The 20,379-nt window shown below is 39.0% G+C and overlaps 1 long non-coding RNA gene across 3 annotated transcripts in view; it reads left to right on the top strand.

The window, feature by feature from the left end:
- si:ch211-267e7.3 overlaps nucleotides 1–20,379 on the top strand; it is a 134,390-nt gene that overhangs the window by 88,274 nt on the left and 25,737 nt on the right. For 2 of the 3 annotated variants that reach the window (XR_002196221.2, XR_002196223.2), the window contains exons 10-12: nucleotides 6,785–7,142; nucleotides 7,620–7,726; nucleotides 14,893–15,019. This is a non-coding gene — a long non-coding RNA (ADAMTS-like protein 2). The remainder of the gene's footprint in view (nucleotides 1–6,784; nucleotides 7,143–7,619; nucleotides 7,727–14,892; nucleotides 15,020–20,379) is intronic. The other variant, XR_002196222.2, reaches the window with a different exon arrangement.

The following is a 20,379-nucleotide window of genomic DNA, read 5'->3' on the forward strand; positions in this document are numbered from 1 at the left end:
TTAATGAGCGATACACCCAGATAAAGGATCATGCTCCCTGTGGTTGAATGCAAATTAACTTAATAAGAATGTGTAATGTTGATGACTTGCAGCGAGATAAGAGAGTTGTAGATATGTGTTGACTGATATGATCGTGTCGTTCACTTGCCAGACTCCAACCTTTATACTAATAATCTAGACCATTATTTATAAATAGGCAAACGGATTCTAAAATCAACTCCTCATAAATGTTATACAAATATGAATATGATGGCTGATGTGAAGAAGGCACACTAGTAAAAATAATTATTTTGAGTGTAAAAATAAAAAGCCAAAATCACAGCTTTCTGCGGTTTACAAATTGCACATGTTCAAATTGCAATTTCAGTATGATTTCGATTCATCGTGCTGCATATTTGATCCATGAACAAAATTAATGCAACAGGAAGTCAGGGGAGTATCTTTATTTAGCATGAGTCCAAGATTCTGATCTTCCATAGTTCTTACATGTTCTCCAATAATTACAAAGTTAACAGTCTTTTATGCCAATACACATAGTAGGCCGTCTTTGGTTGTAGCCAACCATTACACAGTCTTTTATCCTCCAATAAGAAACGATTATCATACATGGTACACTTGTATGGTGTGTTCCAATCTACCCTATGGTCCATGGGTCTATCAATAGAATCTATAGCTGCGTTTCCACTGCAGGAACTATACCCAGGAAGTAGGAACTGTTTCAGGAACTCGCTGCGTTTCCACCGCCGGAACCAGGGTCTAGAACCAGGAACTGCATTATACCCACAAAACAGTCCCTGCTCGGGAGGTAGGACTCTCCCAGACTACCGGAACATTTGGGGTGGGGCTTGCAATGCTGAACATTACTGATTGATCCAGTAGTAGTAGAGTTTACTCGCAGAAGTTTTCAACTGGCATTTTTAAAAGTCCTCAGCAGAGTAAATTTACAGGCATTATTAAAGGAGTTTATTTTGCTTACAAAAAAAATATAAGAACATATTATGGAGAGGAAATCAAGCGACAGATGGAACGACAACGAAGTCCAGGCCTTATTGAGTGTTTATGGCGCTGCGGCAACGATTGATTCGGCTGCTGAATGTTGGAAGCCATGGTGGAAGACACAGAAACTGGATAACCAGTTGGTTTAAGGTAAATCACATAATGTTTTACATGTTGCATGTTAAAAGCTATAACATTATGTTTTGGAAAAGTCAGGAAATTTGTATACTACATGTTATTGTTTGTCATGCTATTATTCTTCTAGACAAAAACCAACATTAGCTACAGGAACATCAATGATGTTAGCCTAGCTAACGTCCCCTATTATCAGCCACCCCCTATTATACAGTAATGTATGGAGGTTGAATACTTTAAAATGTAATGTATGGAAATCTTTGTTGCAAATCGTGAACTTTAACTTGAGCAATAGACCAGTGATCTGTTATCAGTGATCTGACTTTTTTCCCTTCTTCACCAGAAGGCATGAAAGGTAACTTTCTAGTAAACACATAATTGATAATGTGATCAGGCATTTGTAACACAAATAAAGAGGAAATTAAATGCTATTGGACAAAATAGTAAGGCGGCCGATAATAGGAGTCATATTTTTTTGCCACGTCGCTAACCAACTAGCTGAAAATAGTCATATTTCCACTGGAATTTCAGAAATGATCATTAATGACATGATAGTTAACATTTGTATGTATCTAATAATCACTAAAGATTAACAACTTGATCAAATGATTAGTCGGTACAAGATATTTTTCAAAACAGTTGTTGGCTATGCCAACTGTGCTTGTGTATTATTAATTTATTGTGGTGTGTTTGTGTGTATTTTTCTTCTTAGGAAATAGGAAAAGAGACACAGACTTCCTTGACGCATAGAGAGACATGGATGCCGCTAACCGGACCGTCCTGCAGCGAGGACAGGAGCAGCAGGACCAGTGAATGCAGCTGATGTACTGAGGAAAGAGCCAGGCTAAGGAGAGTCGCATGAAGAGCGATAAGGAGGCGAGAGTTGGCATTCCTTCGAGTCTCCGGCAGAAGAAACTGTGCTATTTGTATTAACCATGTACAGTGTTATGTATACTGTTGCTTTATCTCGTTGCCATATTTTTATGATTCTCACTACGTAGTTGAAGTGTGCTATGCCACCATTCATAAGCATATTACACTCATGTATGTATAATATTCAATAATACTACCAATTGCTGCTGGTTTACAGTACTCTGTATTTTGCACCTACATATTTTGCACCTGCAGATTAAATAGTTGTTGAACCAAATACGTGTGTACACTCACCTAAAGGATTATAAGGAACACCATACTAATACTGTGTTTGACCCCCTTTCGCCTTCAGAACTGCCTTAATTCTACGTGGCATTGATTCAACAAGGTGCTGAAAGCATTCTTTAGAAATGTTGGCCCATATTGATAGGATAGCATCTTGCAGTTGATGGAGATTTGTGGGATGCACATCCAGGGCACGAAGCTCTCGTTCCACCACATCCCAAAGATGCTCTATTGGGTTGAGATCTTGTGACTGTGGGGGCCATTTCAGTACAGTGAACTCATTGTCATGTTCAAGAAACCAATTTGAAATTATTTTCTGTGCGCGATGACGTGAATCCGTCTCATCAGTCATCTCATGGTCAATCTCCGCGATAACTTGTAAAATTCGTTCACTTTATTTGTATTCGAATAGCATTTCAGGGATTTTGAATCTGCTTTGCTACTACTGCTCATCTCTTTTCCACCATTGACTCAATGACCACATTTGGAAACCAATAAATCATGATCAACAACAACACAACTTGAATCTCCTCCCTGGTTGCTGTGGTGTTGCAGTGTCGCATAAATAATAAAATGCCTGTCTGTCGCTTTGTATAGCGTATGGTGCATACGTCAGCGGACTAATTGCCTCATCTTCGCTGGTCTTTAGGACGCGGTGGAAACGCACACAACAATGGGCTGAAGGAACACTAGTTCCTTGAATTGCAGTTCCTGGGACTCAACGTTCTGGGTACTTTTTAGTGGAAAAGGGGTTCCTAGCAGGAGGTGTGGACAGGGTGTGTGGGGCCTATCAGTAATGACCACCACATATTATCTATTGTCCTTTGTTCATCGTTAAATATGTGTTGTCATCGTCAAATGACACAGAGAGGACCCAGAACATCTGTCCTTTAATGCATGATCAGAATTACAGATGAATAGATTGGGGCTATTTTTCATTATTACTTTTGTTGTAAAAAAAAAATATATAATTAATTAGGAATCTGGGGCTATTCATAAATATTCAGAGGCTATAGCCTCGGATGGCCAGGTCTAATGACGCCAATGTGCATGACTTTTTCATAACTCTTTGATACTAGGTTAACTTTATGCAAATCGTTTTAACTGTATGGGCCTTTTAATCAAAAATTCTAATGGATTTATCTATAAAAAAATTAAATATGGTGGATTTTCATTTAAAAGATGTTTAGAGTCTTATTCAACAAACGAAAATACTATAAACTGTTCTTTGAAATTGTCATTTTTTTCTTATTTTTATGTTTCATAAGACCTCCAATAAAAACCAACAAAATTCTTCTTCATATTATTCATCTAAAATCCCTGGCAGTTAACTGATTAGGCATGTGACAGTCTCATAACAGGTGTTTTGTCTCACCCGGCTCTCTTCGGTTAACGTAGAATAATTAACAGTAATTAATGGACTTTAGTCCATTGTAAATAAACTAATTACATGTTCTGTTCTGTTCAAACACCATTTTATTAGAAACGTTAGGGAAAAAACAATGGTTATTTACCTATGAAATAATTAATGAAACAATGATAGGTTGAACGTGTAGCCTATTGTCCGTTTAACAACCGAATTGTCTTTCATGTAAACCCACTATTTTATATACTTTAACTGTATTTTCGTTTAGGGCTACTGCAGCATATTGTACTTTTTTTTTTTTAAGTGCTGGGAAAAAACATGGTTTTGGGCTACTTCACAAGAAATCTGCCATCTATATTATGATTCAGTAATGTCAGAGGTTGACAGTAGGGAGTTTATAGAATGAAACATAGTACCATAGCGTACCGTGAATAGGTTTACAATAGACAATATTCAGCAAATTTTTATGTTTTATTATGGCCATATAAAACAGATACAGCTTAAGAGGCCAAGTAGCTAGTTAGTTCTACAATCCCTACGTAGTGAGATAACTACCACATTTCATTATTCTAAACATGACATATTTTTTTTTTTTCAACACTATAGTCAAGTTAGCAAACGTCAGCTAATGTCAGCCTACTGTTTGGTATGTTTATTAGCAAAGTTCTGCTACAGTGCCAGTTAGCTAATGCTTTATTTAGCGTTCAAAAACTACATTTATTTGCTTCACTAATGTCCACTTCCACTACTTGCGTTTGCATTAGCAAAGGCTGAGTAATACTAAACTTCATAGCAAAACTAACTTACCATCTAATGCATGATAACATCATTGTAACTGTTTGCCAATAGGTTACTTACCTTAGCAGAATGTGTCCATTTGAACTGAGATATTAAACCAGATCCATGTAAGCAGTTTTGTTTGGCAGAGAATGTAGCTAGCAACCGGTCTTACCTATTTCTCTTGACACTGGTGTCCCTCACTTCAAGACGGGAAGATTGTGCAAAGGATTGTAGTCATTGTTGTCGTAATCCCCACTTGTGGTTTGAATAGTGTGAATTTACCTGTTAAGAGACTATATTTCCCTTCTCTCTGGTGAGATATGGAAACATTTTGGAGAAAAGCAATGCACCAAAGCCGAACATTTAATGTAATTAAACTTAAATTAGGCATACTTAACAAAATATCTGTATTCCTTAACTTAATAACAAACGTTTGCTTTCCATTACATCTCACTAAAGTTAATAATTCCATATTTTGGACTATATCTGACTGACGTTTACTACTTCAAACATCTACTTCCAGAATCACTTGCCTAAATGGCACCTTCAGTATATATCCTCAATTTACACGTTTTTAAACACAAGCCTTAAAAGGATTCTATCTCAAACAGCATTTGAGACATTTGAGCTTCCTTGAAAAATTGGTCCATCAGTGCCACCATTAGGCCATTCCTTCGGAGCAAGGACCCCTAATAATCCTAACAAAAATAATAGGGCTCCTGAACCCCTCCAGGGCAAGGACTCCTAATAATGAACGCCAAGAAACACAATAGGGCTTCACCAGTGAACTGCTATAACAGTGATTGCAAGCCGTCCAATCTCTGAGGCCTCAAAGCAGCCCCAACCATGATGCTTTCTCCATAATGCTTCACCGTTGGAATTAGGTTTTTGTGGTGGTATGTTGTATTCCATCCATCATCTTCCGCTTAGCCGGGGCCGGGTCGCGGGGGCAGCAGTCTAAGCAGGGATGCCCAGACTTCCCTCTCCCCATTCACGTCCTCCAGCTCTTCTGGGGGGACACAGAGGCGTTCCCAGGCCAGCTGGGAGACATATTCCCTCCAGCGTGTCCTAGGTCTTCCCCGGGGTCTCCTCCCGGTGGGACAGGACCGGAACACCTTCCCAGGAAGGCGTTCCGGAGGCATCCGAAACAGATGCCCAAGTCACCTCAGCTGACCCCTCTCGATTTGGAGGAGCAGCGACTCTACTCTGAGCTCCTCCCGGGTGACCGAGCTTCTCACCCTATCTCTAAGGGATCGCCCAGCCACCCTGCGGAGAAAGCTCATTTCGGCCGCCTGTATCCGGGATCTTGTCCTTTCGGTCATGACCCAAAGCTCATGACCATAGGTGAGAGTAGGAACGTAGATTGACCGGTAAATCGAGAGCTTTGCCTTGCGGCTCAGCTCTTTCTTCACCACGACAGACCGATACATGGACCGCATTACTGCAGAAGCTGCACCGATCCGTCTGTCAATCTCCTGTTCCATCCTTCCCTCACTCGTGAACAAGACCCCTAGATACTTAAACTCTTAAACTTAAACTGGAGATGTTTAAGGTATGTTGTAATTTTCATCCAAATATAGCGTTGAGCCCTTCAGCCAAAAAAGTTAGCTTTGCATAGAACTGTGCATAGAACATAGTTCCAGTAGTTCTTTTTTTGGAGTGCAGTGGTTTCCTCAGTGGTACCATCCCATCAATGTCACACTTGTTTTGTGTCTTACTTATTGTGGACTTTCCTCCATTTGTATCTTTCTGAAGCACATCTGGAAATTGATTTGTAGCCTTTTCTTGCCTTATGATCCACAACAACCAACGGAACTCTGTTTTGAGGGGCATACTTTGTTGGTAACCAAGCTATTTAGATTTTTTTAATGACAGGGCACCCCACACCTGAAGGTCGTCTGATTGCAATACCTGACCTCCATTTAGTCATTATATAAGAGAATCACATACCTTCTCCAGCTTGGCTGTTTATATTTGACCAATGTGTTCAAAGAAGACATCTACTAGAATTAATTTGTGTGTTCTTTGTTAAATCACATTCAGTAGTTCTATTGTTAAGACATGGATGAAGGTCAGATTGTATTTTAGGAGACCGTCATTCATGTATGCAGGTAACTCAGAAGGATTAACAGACATTATTTTGCAAATGCACTAAACCTTTACCATAAGGTGTACCTCTAGGTTTATAACTTTATTATATAGTATGCCATTTTCATTAGGCTGCATTTGTTTAAAGTCTTTATGCATATTATTTTAACTACTGGAATAAAGTTTTGAATCATAGTGTAAATGTTCCATAAAAGCATGTCACCACACTGGAAGTATATTTTTCACTCTGTGTATTACCAGGGACAGACTCAAACTTGATCGACAGTGACTCTTCTAGTCCAAATGGCACCCACCTACCAGCAAAGCCTCTCCAACAGAGCTTTTTCATGGATCTCCTTTCTGAAACCAGAGGCCCCAGACAACCTTGCCATGAAGGCTCCAATCTCTGCCCAGTCCTAGATATCAATTCCACCACCTCCTTGGACAACAGCCTGGCCCATCTGGAGATCTACCCTGGCAGCCTCAAACTTCAGAGTGGCATGGCCGAGGACACCGACACCTATGGACTCCTCTTCAAACCAGAGCCCAATGGGACAGAGAGTTCCAACCTTCTCAACCTCCACCAGGTGGAGCCAGTACAGACTTCCAACACAGAGAGGTGAGCTGCCTTGGTGGAGAAGTGGGAGAAAGGCTGTGGGGAGTGGGAGCAAGGAGAGTTTGCTCCATCATTTTGCTTTTATTTGCTTATAGTAATTAATAATTACAGAGTTACTATCACAGTTTTTTCCACAAAAAAAGTGTATGTTAAGGATGCATTCCATTCCTTTTGCGAATAACAATTTTTACCATTTTTGTCTGGATGTGTGTTATGTACATTAAATGTGCATAATTTATAGGTAGAATCATTAACTTAAGATCCTGTTAGCACATACGTGATTTAGTACACAATTTTCAGAGTCCTGTTTTGGCTCGACAGCCTTGCTTTTACAACCAATGGGCAAATATTCCAAAAACGTCTTTAAATCGCTTAGTATGTTTAACTAATTGTAATTCTGGCATTAAATACATTTCTGGCATTTCCTTCTTTGTGCATCTCATTCTATTTTTATCCTTTTTCTCCCCCTGTGTGGTTCAGCAGCAATGAGTTTGAGGTGGGATCGCTAGACCATGACATCAGCCTTGCTGACATGTACAGATGGAAGTTATCTGCGAATGCACCCTGCAGTTCAACATGTACCACAGGTGCAGCTACCGGCCACACCGCACATATAATATACACACACACACACACACACCAATCCACATAATTCACCCAATTTAAACACGTTCTCTCACACGTGTTCACATACATTATTACAACTTCAACAGACACACGTAACAGTATTGACAGAGAACTCCTCTTCTCTCCACATTGGTCATACCTCTCACTAAACATACTTCAGTGTATTTTAAATGTGATCTGTTACAGTTAGAAGTTACCTGTCCACATTTGTAATCAGTACTGTAACTTTTGGAATACAAAAAAAAAAAAGATGTAATCTGAAGTACTTTTGCGGCATCAATCAATGTTACAGTCTACATAGCTGGCCATAAAAATACATTTACCTTATGGGTTAACCCTTTGGAAAGGGTTTCTAAACCATTGCTTTCTACTTCAATATGATCTATATTACACACTGAAAGACTATATTCAGTCATTCCAATTTATCCAATAACCTTTGTTTTTCCAGATTCTGACATAATCTGAACATAGCCCATAATCTAAGGAGTGTTAGCCTATTCTTTGTTTTTGTGTTTTATTCATGGTTTTTATTGCTTCAAAAAAAAAAGAAAAAGAAATGTCAATTTCTCAAAAAGGAAATTGAAATTATTGTATATAAAAATGTAAATATTCATAGCTTTTCGCGGATACACAAAATTTGAATTTGAATGCTCCACAACCACCAAGGTTGTCAAAACGTTATAGAAAACCCAGGCACGCAAATTCACATTTGCAATTGTGAACACCTACACTCAAATAAGTTTTACCCGCATGAACTTCACCTGCGATTATTGGGGCCAACAGCGATGTAATTTCAAAATGCAAATTACAGAAATTAACTGTGATTACACCTGCACACTTTGCTTAAAGTCAATGTTGTCGAATGATCGCACATTTCTGAGATCCAGAGGAAGCAGAATCATATTTTTTGTGTCAAGTTTGTGCACTACCAAAGAACATTACCAACAACTTTAAAACAGTGGGAGGGAAGAGAACAAACTGCTTTTAAGGTGAGTTTAAGTAGAAGCTTTCCAGTGTAAAAAGGTCACACAATATGCACATATGCAATATGCACTGTTTACTGTTTAGCTACCTAGCTGTTTGGACAAAGAGTGGATGCTACACGTCGTAACACTGATGCTATGGCCAAGCTCACTGGTAGCTACTGGACAGTAGGTACTGTAGCTAAATTGTTCCTGAATTTGCACCGAAAAGTACCCTACTTCCTTTTAGTAGAGCCTGCAAAGTTTTTTACTTCTCAAGTTCTGGCATTGAAATATAACAACTTTATATTAACCTGGGTTTTCAAAAGTCAACACTACAGTGGATATAAAAAGTCTACACATCCCTGTTAAAATGCCAGGTTTTTGTGATGTAAAATAATGAGACAAAGAAATCATTTCAGAATTTTTTCAATTTTTAATGTGACCTACACTCACCTAAAAGATTATTAGGAACACCATACTAATACTGTGTTTGACCCCCTTTCGCCTTCAGAACTGCCTTAATTCTACGTGGCATTGATTCAAAAAGGTGCTGAAAGCATTTTTTAGAAATGCTGGCCCATATTGATAGGATTGCATCTTGCAGTTGATGGAGATTTGTGGGATGCACATCCAGGGCACAAAGCTCCCGTTCCACCGTATCCCAACCTATTGGGTTGAGATCTGGTGACTGTGGGGGCCATTTCAGTACAGTGAACTCATTGTCATGTTCAAGAAACCAATTTGAAATGATTCAAGCTTCGTGACATGGTGCATTATCCTGCTGGAAGTAGCCATCAGAGGATGGGTACATGGTGGACATAAAGGGATGGACATGGTCAGAAACAATGCTCAGGTAGGCCGTGGCATTTAAACGATGCCCAATTGGCACTAAGGGGGCAAAAGTGTGCCAAGAAAACATCCCCCACACCATTACACCACCACCACCAGCCTGCACAGTGTTAACAAGGCATGATGAATACATGTTCTCATTCTGTTTACGCCAAATTCTGATTCTACCATCTGAATATGATAACTATCAGTATAGGTGACGATAACGTACTTTTTCGTCAAGTGAAAAGACGAGAGAATTGTGGAACCCCTACTTGTTTACTGCGCAAGGGGTTGTTGACTATATTACCCCAAAAAGCTTGCACGGATTACTTATTTAAAAAATCCACCAGAAATAATTGCAATATAACCGTAAACTGTTTTATTTGAGGCTTAGTATAATGTAGCTACAGAAGCTGGTAGCAATAAACGAACAGCCTATATTTTCCTTTCATGTTCTCAAATCTCTGTTTAGCTTTACAGTCAGTACTGCCACTTAGGCAAATCATGGAGCTAATTAACATGAATTTATTTCCCAGTGTTCAACAGAAAGAGACAATTGTTGTCGAACAACTGGTCACTACACTAATGCTGTATTCTCTCTGAGCTTCCTTGCGTTAGCCAACTCGACAAAACCGAGATGGCACATCTACAATAACATACACCGATCAGCCATAACATTATGATTACCTGTCTAATATTGTGTAGGTACCCCTGTTGCCACCAAAACAGCTGTGACCCGTCAAAGGCATGGACTCCACTAGACGTCTGAAGGTGTGCTTTGGTATCTGGCACCAAGACGTTAGCAGCAGATCCTTCTTAAGTCCTGTAAGTTGCGAGGTGGGGCCTCCATGGATCAGACTTGTTTGTCCAGCACATACCATAGATGCTCGATGTAAAGTTAATGTTCAGTCTCGCTAGCAATTGCTCAATTCATATGACTATTCCAAGTAGTAAGTAGATACTAGGAGGCCTATTACTGGCTAATAAAATATTTACAGTTCATAGATGCTATTTCTAGTGGAAGTAATCTTAATAAGAAATATTAGTCAGCTTAACAATGATTTATGGTGTCTAGCTAAATATTCAAAATATTGGCGTGATGTTCATGTGAGACAAAATGATCTAATGTCGAGATGCAATTTTCTGACGGGGTAGGATGTCCCAATCGGTCCCAATACTGGCACACTAGCTTACTATATACAAAACAGTACGTACTTCACCATCATCTGTGAAGTACATATTTGTAGTACGTAGTATGTTATATGCGATTTGAGATTCAGCTGATGCTTTTGATTTCCTCGTTGTTCAGTTAGCGTAGGTTATAGATGTGCAATGAGGCAAATACAGTGCAAATGGCAATTCTAAATGAGCAATGAAGGCAAATCGGGGAGGGCAGAACATTTAAGAGTATTAAGTATGTGTATGTACAAGTGGGAAATATATAGTTATGTGATGAGGCAAATGCAAGTACAAATGGCAATTCTGACTGTGCAGTCGAGCAAGTTGGAGGTGTATGGTAGTATGTGCATCTGAAATGCAATGATTGCATCAATGAGGTTCCTGAGGTAGACATATGTTTGTAACAACTGAAAAATGCAAGTACAATGGCATTTGTAAATGTGCAGTGCAGGCAAACTGAAGTTACAAGGTGGCATGTGCAACTGAAATACAGGGATAGCAGCAATGAGGTTCCCGAAGTAGATGTACATGTAACAACTGAGAACTTATCAGACTTTGCAAGGCAGTGTCAGAGTCCAGTAGTACAAGGGAGTAGTGCAACAAGATCCCAGAGAGGCAGTGCTAAGCGGTGGGTGGGTATGGGTGGGTGGGTCAATGACAAACAAGTCATAGTTTCTCAGTAATTATTCATTTGATTGTTAATCATAAATATAATAATAAATTATGTCAGGCAGTTTGATACAAAATACAAAGCCATTTTCATCAAATACAAATGACAAAATATAATTTTGTATTTGAATTACGTTTCATAAATACTGCCCATCCCTGTATAACACCATGTAGATACATTGGAAACCAAGTCTTTCAACTACCCTAACTACCCAGTTTCTAGCATCCTAACGAGAGGTTTTTTGACTTTATAGTAAACCTTTCACTTACTTTACTGTCTATAGGTCTGACCAATCATTGGTGTCTATTAAAAAAAAAAACATACAGTATACTCAATAATTTACAATGAAAGTGCAAATAAGATGACCAACTTACACCACAACAAGATTGCAACCAATCTATGTGCTGTATGATCCACTCTTGGCCATATGAAAAGGTTTAAAATAAGAAATCTAGCTAAATGGCTACCAGCCATGATGTCAGCTTCCCTACCCGCATTTTCCAATTGAACTAGCTACCACTTCGAAAACTCAAAAATGTAAAACGTTAGCTAGCTAACGCAGTTAACGAGAGAGTACTGCCAAACCGCCACATTGACAAATTGATTTAAGGCACAAATACATAATTAACTGATATACTGTACCAAGTACTTACCATGGAGGATCCGGTTGCTTTCAAAATATTTCAGAATCTGGAAGTGCACCAGCAGTGCTGGCAGGTTTATCTGCTGCTCAACTACGTTTATTTGGTTGGACAAATGACAAAGTTGTTTCATGAGTTCGTTTCATAATGTATTTTTAATTTAACGTTAAGCTTATGGAAGTATTTTTCCTCAGGGAAAAAAAAACCTTAATATTCTGGGAAGGCAAATATATTTGACTGAAGTGAAGTAACATGAGGTTGTAAATAACCAGCCAATGTGCCCGAGACCAGGTTGTCATACGTCAGTCTCGGGCACATTATTATGTTTTTAAAATGTTAAGTTTGTAATAATTATGCTACTTTTTGCATGGTTTATCACAAAGATTATGTATATTGCATATACGTTCACTGTACTACATTCATACACATCAGTAAGAAGTCAGTATACACTATGCCCCCTGACAAAAAATTGGGGAACAAAGAGACCTATCCCACCTGCCTGATGGTAGGAGGGCAAACAGTTTGTGGCATGGATGTGAAGGGTCTCTGAAGATGCAGCGCACCCTGCGCAGTCACCGCTTGCACTGGAGGTCTACAATGGCTGAGAGTTAGGCACCAGTGATGTCTTGGGCGGTTTTCTCCACCCGTTATAGGGCCTTCTGGTCAGCCACGGAGCATCCACCAAACCACACTGTAGCACAGTTATAGGTTACTGCTAGCTATTTGCTAGCCATCTAAAGTAATCTTTGTACAAGAGTACACTGTAGTTCCGTTAATAAACGTTATGGTTAAAGACGAAGTCCGCTACATAGAAAACCGTGAATCAAAACCACCTAGGGACAACAACATTCATGTTTTAATTGCAGTTTGTCTGAACTAGGCTTGCCTGGTTCCTTTTCTGGTTTATGATTCAATGCATTCCATTGTATGGAAGAAGTTGTTACAGAGTAACAAATAATAGATAAAGAACATTTTAATAAAAAAATAATAATTATTTAAGAAATCTACTTTCTGAGTATCTTTGTAGGCTGGTTTTAAGAACAATCTATGCGGAAAAAGGTATATTTTTCATTTCAGCTATAATAATGTAGTGCCCCCTTAGCGTGTCTTGGCTATTTTTATTGAAGTGCGCTCCCCGAATTCTTACCTGGCGAAAGATCTCTCAGTTATTAATTAATGCCCCAATGTAAATTACTAACTTCTCAATATATGTTCACTTTTATTTCTCCTCGTACTTTACTTAATTTATAATAACCACACAATGTCTGTACAGCTAACTTTAAGTAAAGTATTATCTCTATGTCCCTCTCTCACTCACTACTTAAAAGGGACACTACTTTAATACCTGTTGTTGTATAACTTAATCATTATACTGGAAAATAATTGTTACTTTCAATACCCCTTGTATGAATATGTAAAACTTAAAGTATAAAGAGAATCTTCACAGGAAATAGTTATGAAATATTTACTTAAAGAAAATTTTTTACATATTTACAAATAGACAATTGGATTAAACTAAACAAAGTTAACTAATCACAGTTCTCAATCACATTGAATTCCCCAAGTTAAACCAATTGGAATTCTAAATCTAATGCCGGCAAATGACTAAACAAACTGAGTACCCTTTTAGTCAAAGAATACCCGCAGCAGCCCTGTTGTGTAGCTTGAGCTCGTGGAGACCTAAAACACAATGGTCGCTTCACGCCTCGGCGCAACAAACAAAATAAAACTCAAACAAGCAGAACTGATGAGTCGCCGTATCGTCCTTCAACACCCAGGAACGCCATGCTTCCAATGGTCAACAGACTGGAAGAATCCCTCCGAAACTTCACAGACTTTTCCTCACGGATTAGGTTTTTCACAAACACAGCAACCAAGCGTCTGCTCACTGGTAACGCTCGGTTTTTGGGCTGGCGCGTGGAAATCAGCTGTCCACACTTTCTCCTCGTGGTGCTAATTTCGATCGCAAGTCCACGACACGAACTATCACATTACTGTAACTTCTTGTCTGTAACTCACTCTTCGCGCAGTGTACAATGCCACTTATCCTTACGAACATTAAACTTGGTGTTTTACCAACTTTTAGCTCGTATCCTCTCACAGCACACCCCCCCCCTCCTCTTTCCGTTCCTTTCTTCCCGACCATCCTATACCCCCGGTCCTGATTGGACACTCACACCGGTAAATGCATTTTCGAACAACTTAATATATTAACACATATAAACATAATAGAAAAATTGTGTCAAAGTGAAATATATATTACAATGACAATAACCAAAATAAAATATTGTCTTATGGAAATACACTTTTTTCCATAGGGTTACAATAATAAAAAAAAATGGCAGATATAATCGGTATCGGTAAGTATAAAAATATATAAGTATAAAAATCCAATAACGGTCAGGCTCTAGTTTTTACCAGCCAAAACCGGAGAAAATTTAACTGACGCTTCATCGGTCACTAATCTGGTAATCTCGCGCGCCTACTTTTCCGCACATCATGATCACACGCGAACAACTGTGGCGTGCAACTGATATTTGGATTCAAATAACAATATTTTTAAAACATTAAATTAAGAAAATCAAACATGCAATGTGTCATTATTATTATCAGTTATTAGTCTATTCTTTTTCAAGTGAAGTTATCCAAGAAGTAATCATCTGTAATCAATCTGTTTACAATATTTTAGCTGGTAACATAACAGATTACAGTTACAGTTTTTTTGTGTATGTACATATATATGATTTACATGTTCAATGAGAGTTTGCACAACTGTGTTTGTTCATCAGGTGTGCAAACATTTGCATTACATGGTAGTAAATGCTCTGTCTCCATGTCAGGTATCAGTACGTCTTATGCACTGTGTGTCCGTTATGATGGCTCTGAGGTGGACGACACTTATTGTGATGCTGTGACCAGACCTGAACCAACACATGAATTTTGCACTGGGAAAGAGTGTCCACCAAGGTCAGATATCATGTTTTCCAGTTCACATCCACACAAATAACTAATACATTTGTGATTCTAACCTGTTTTGAGATACGATACGCCTGTTGGCATTGAATCTACACTCAGGAGATTAGATCCTTATGGGGGCTCAGCCTCCAATGAGCATGTGAGATGTGGAAAGCACAAGTAATTGATCAATCATGTGTATCAATTTTTGTGTCCATTAAGGCGCAAACTAAAGACTGTGCACATGGCCACCATGGACAAAAAACTGTAAACTTACAATAAACAATAAGGGTGTTGGAGTGAAGAATATATAATCATAATATAAGCAGGAAACCATTTTGGGGGTGCACTACAATCAATGGGGACAACACACATGCTATTTGTAAGCAAACAAACAATCCTACTTAAATTATTATATAAGTTTATTTACACTGGGTATAGAAAGTCACCACCCCCTTTCAAAATGTTCACATTTTGTTGCTTTACAGCCTGAAATGAAAACCTAAAATCTGAAAAATCACAATGGCAATATTTGCACTAAGTAACCCACAATATAAAAAAAATTGTAAAATGTATTCAAACTCAAAACAGGCAAATACCCAATTTCATAGAATTGCCATTGCAAACTTGCTGAGATAAAACCAACCACCTTCCAGATCACAGATCACAAATCAAGCTAATTGGCTTCCATTTGCGATCAATTTTAGTGACTGATTAAACCAGTATGAAAGCAGTTGTTCACAGAGGACTCCATTGCTCAGTAGTGCAATTCAAAGCAAATAGTCCACTATGGATGGAAAGGTACTTTGAGAAAATCTACAAGGTAAAGTTGTAGAAAGGCATAAGTCTGGGGATGGATATAAAAATATTTCAAATGTTTTGTCTATCCCTTGGAGCACAGTGCAAAAGGTGCTGTGCTGAGATGAGACCAGAATTTTTATTTTGGGCCTGAACACAAAACTGTATTTCTTGCCCAATGCATCTTTCCATTCAAGAAAACCACCATGCAAACAGTAAACCATAGCAGTGGGAGCATCCTGTATTGGGGGTGTTTCTCATCAGCAGGGACTGGAGTCAGGATAGAAGGGAACATTTACAGTGCAAAATACAGACAGATCTTTGAGGAGAACCTACAACTCTCTGTCAGGAAGTTGAAAATGGGATGATGGGTCACATTTCAACATGACAATGTTCCAAATCACACCACCAAAGCAACCGTGAGAATCGATGGAATGACTTGAATTAGTGGTCACCATGCAATGACTGAGCTTGAACAATTCTGAGAGGAAGAATGTGCCAGTATTGCACAGTCCTGATGTCCAAAGTTAATAGAGAGGTATTCAAAGACACTCATTCATGGCTGTAATTCAAGCAAAAGGTGGTTCCACCAAGTGTTAACTTGGGGGTGTTCACTAATTCTGCAAGTATTTTACTGTTTTAAATTCAAGTAATTTACTGATTTTATGTGTTTTCATAAAGAGGCTGTAAGGTAAAAAAGGTTTTGAAAACTGGGTGGTGACTTTCTATACCCACTGTATACATACAAATATAATTATTTGTTTTACTAGTTAAGTAGGATTGTTTTGTGTGTGTGTATTCATACACGTGGTTGCTCTGACAGCTTGGCAGGGAAAACATTGTTGAAATATGGCGGCTAACACTGGGAATTCTATGGAGCATCTTAATAAAAAAATTAAGAGACCACTGCCCCTTATCCTTTCCTTTCCAAAAAGTTGAAAAGGAAAGTTTTGAGTGAGGAACAGAAGTGTTCAATTTGCAGTGGTCTCTTAATTTTAACCCTTCTGTTCCTCACTCAAAACCTTCCTTTTCGACTTTTTTGAAAAGGAAAGGAAAAGGTGCAGTGGTCTCTTAATTTTTTCCCGAGCTGTATATGTGTATGTATGTATGTATCAGCCATAACATTCTGACCACCTGCCTAATATTGTGTGGGTCCCCCTTTTGCTGTCAAAACAGCTCTGACCCGTCGAGGCATGGACTCCACTAGACCTCCACTAGCTTTAACATGAGATAGGGTGCAGGTCAGGCTGCAGGCTGTTAGCCAGCCTGCTAGCATAGTGGAGTCTGTCAATAGCATAGCCAGAGTAGTTAGTACAGCTTTACCTATTGCCACTGTGACTCGTTCCAGGCAGAGAAAAGTTAAACAAGGTAGTGCTAACAAAAACAACCTTATTAAGATAAAGCCTTCCTCCACCTCGGTCAAAAATAAAAATAATTTTATCACTTCGCATCTCAAAATGGGACTCCTAAATATTAGATCTCTTGCTCCAAAGGCAGTTGCGGTAAATGAATTAATCTCTGATCATAAACTAGATGCTATTGGTTTATGTGAAACGTGGCTAAAGCCTAATGAATTCACTGCCTTAAATGAGGCCTCTCCTCCTGGCTATACTAGTGATCATATCCCTCGTGCATCCCGAAAAGGAGGGGGTGTCGCTAATATTTTGACAGTAAATATAAACTTACTCTCAAACATATCACAGAGTTTCATTCTTTCGAAGTTTTACTCATGAAAGTTAACCAGGCCGATAAATCATTTTACATAGCTACTATTTATAGGCCCCCCGGGCCATACACATTGTTCCTCAATGAGTTTCCAGAATTCTTGTCTAACCTTGTAGTCATGGCAGATAGTATTCTAATTTTTGGCGATTTCAATATCCATATGGAAAACCCCAATGATCATCTTCAAAAAGCCTTTCAAGCCATAATCGACTCAATGGGTTTCATCCAACATGTCTCAGGTCCAACACATTGCCACAATCATACCTTAGATTTAGTCCTGTCACGAGAAATAGATATTGTAGATCTAATAATTTACCCCCAAAATCCTGGATTATCGGATCACTATCTTATTACATTTACCGTTAAAACAAGAAATCCACTTGCCCCCCAAACAATGAGTTTCAAAAGCCGTACTATAAATTCTCGGATTACAAATAAATTCCTTGATATTCTTACTAGTTCGCTCATAAATGACAGAGTAAATAAATCTGTAAACGATCAAATCGAGGATCTAAACTCAATACTGCGAAATACATTAGACATAGTTGCACCACTAAAAACTAAAGAAATACGCAACAAGAAACTTGCTCCTTGGTACACCGACAATACTTGAGCACTTAAGCAAGCCTCCAGAAAATTGGAGCGAAAGTGGCGCTCCACCAAGTTGGAAGTATTTAGACTAGCCTGGATAGACAGTACAGTACAATACCGAAAATCACTCACGTCTGCTCGATCAGCTTATTTCTCCAACCTGATTGAGGCGAACAGAAACAATCCAAAATTTCTCTTTGATACAGTTGCAAAGTTAACAAAAAAGCAAAGCTTAGCAAGTGAAGTGGGTCTTCACTTTAGTTGTAATGAATACATGAACTACTTTGATGAAAAGATCGTCACCATTAGAAAACAAATAACTGAATCCTTAAATAGTTATGGTCCTAAAAATCTCGGTTGCCCGGAAAATTTCCGGAGCCTCCCTGATCAGGTGTCAATGGGGACACTTGAGTTTTTTGATACTGTATCGCTCGACACATTTACAAAATTTGTAATGAGTTCTAAACCCACAAACTCTCAGCTAGACCCGATTCCTACAAAATTACTTAAGGAGTTATTTCCCGTGCTAGGTCAGCCAATGCTGAACATAATAAATTGCTCCCTTTCCTCCGGATGCGTACCAAACTCACTAAAAATTGCGGAAATTAAGCCTCTTCTAAAAAAATCTAATCTAGATCCCGACATATTAAACAATTATAGGCCAATATCGAACCACCCGTCTCTCAAAAATCTTAGAAAAATGTGTTTCCCAACAACTGAATGCCTTCCTAAAGACAAAAAACATTTATGAAATATTCCAGTCTGGTTTTAGATCCCATCATAGTACTGAGACTGCACTCGTGAAGGTAACAAATGACCTTCTAATGGCCTCAGACAAAGGTTCCGCATCCGTCCTGTTGCTTCTTGATCTTAGTGCTGCTTTTGACACTATTGATCACTCCCTTCTCTTAGAGAGACTGGAACCAATATTGGGCTACGTGGACATGTTCTAGCCTGGTTTAAATCTTATTTATCTGAAAGATATCAGTTCGTTAGTGTGGATGGCATATCCTCTGACAAGTCTAAGGTATGCTTTGGAGTTCCTCAAGGCTCGGTTCTGGGCCCATTACTTTTCTCACTATACATGCTCCCTCTGGGCGATGTAATCCGAAATCACAATATTAACTTTCACTGTTATGCTGATGACACACAGTTATATATTTCAATGAAGCATTGAGAAGCCCCTAAATTAGCTATTTTGGAAGCATGCGTTTCAGATATTAGGAAGTGGATGACAGAGAATTTCTTGCTCTTAAACTCAAATAAAACAGAAATGCTCCTTTTAGGACCCAAAAAACAAAGAGCGTTGTTAGCAGATCTCACTGTGAACCTCGACGGCTGCATGGTCGTATCCCAAAAAAATGTAAAAAACCTTGGCGTTACCCTTGACCCTAACCTCTCCTTTGAAGAACATATAAAATATGTCTCAAGAGTTGCTTATTTTCATCTTCGAAACATCGCAAAAATTAGAAACTTTCTATCAAAAACTGATGCAGAAACATTAATCCATGCTTTCGTTACTTCTAGATTAGATTACTGCAATGCTCTTCTCTCTGGTTATCCAGACAAATTAATAAATAAACTTCAATTAGTGCTGCACACAGCTGCTAGAATCCTAACTAGAACAAAAAAATTTGAACACATTACTCCTGTCCTGGCATCCTTACATTGGCTGCCTGTTAGGGTTAGGGCTGATTTTAAGGTTTTACTCTTAACCTATAAATCAATACATGGACTTGCTCCTACTTAACTTGCTGAAATGATCCAGCCATACATACCTACACGTAACCTTAGATCGCAAGATGCAGGCCTTTTAATTGTACCTAGAATTTCTAAACAAACAGTTGGTGGCAGGGCCTTTTCTCATAGAGCTCCACTCCTGTGGAATGATCTGCCAATTAAGGTTAGAAATGCAAACTCAGTGCAAACTTTCAAGTGTCTACTAAAAACTCATCTCTACAGCACGGTTTATAATTAGGTGTAGCCTGGCCCGGGGGCGTGAAGGTGACCAGTAGGCTTGATACTGTCCACCCTTGCTGTCTTGCCAGGTGGGCTCTCGTCGCCACTGGGATGCCCTCCCTCCAATGCCCTTCGGGGGAAGAGTCACTGGCTTGTTGTTGACTCTCTATTGCGCACTTGTGCAGTTGGGCTGTACGCTGCTAGCAATACTCGTCCCTCATTCAGGGGGGTTGCGGTTGGTGGGTGTCCCTTTGGTTGATGCCTGGCAATGTGGTTGGATTGATTTCCTGCCTGTTGGG

This window comes from Esox lucius, chromosome 3, assembly GCF_011004845.1.
Source record: "Esox lucius isolate fEsoLuc1 chromosome 3, fEsoLuc1.pri, whole genome shotgun sequence".
NCBI lineage: Eukaryota > Metazoa > Chordata > Actinopteri > Esociformes > Esocidae > Esox > Esox lucius.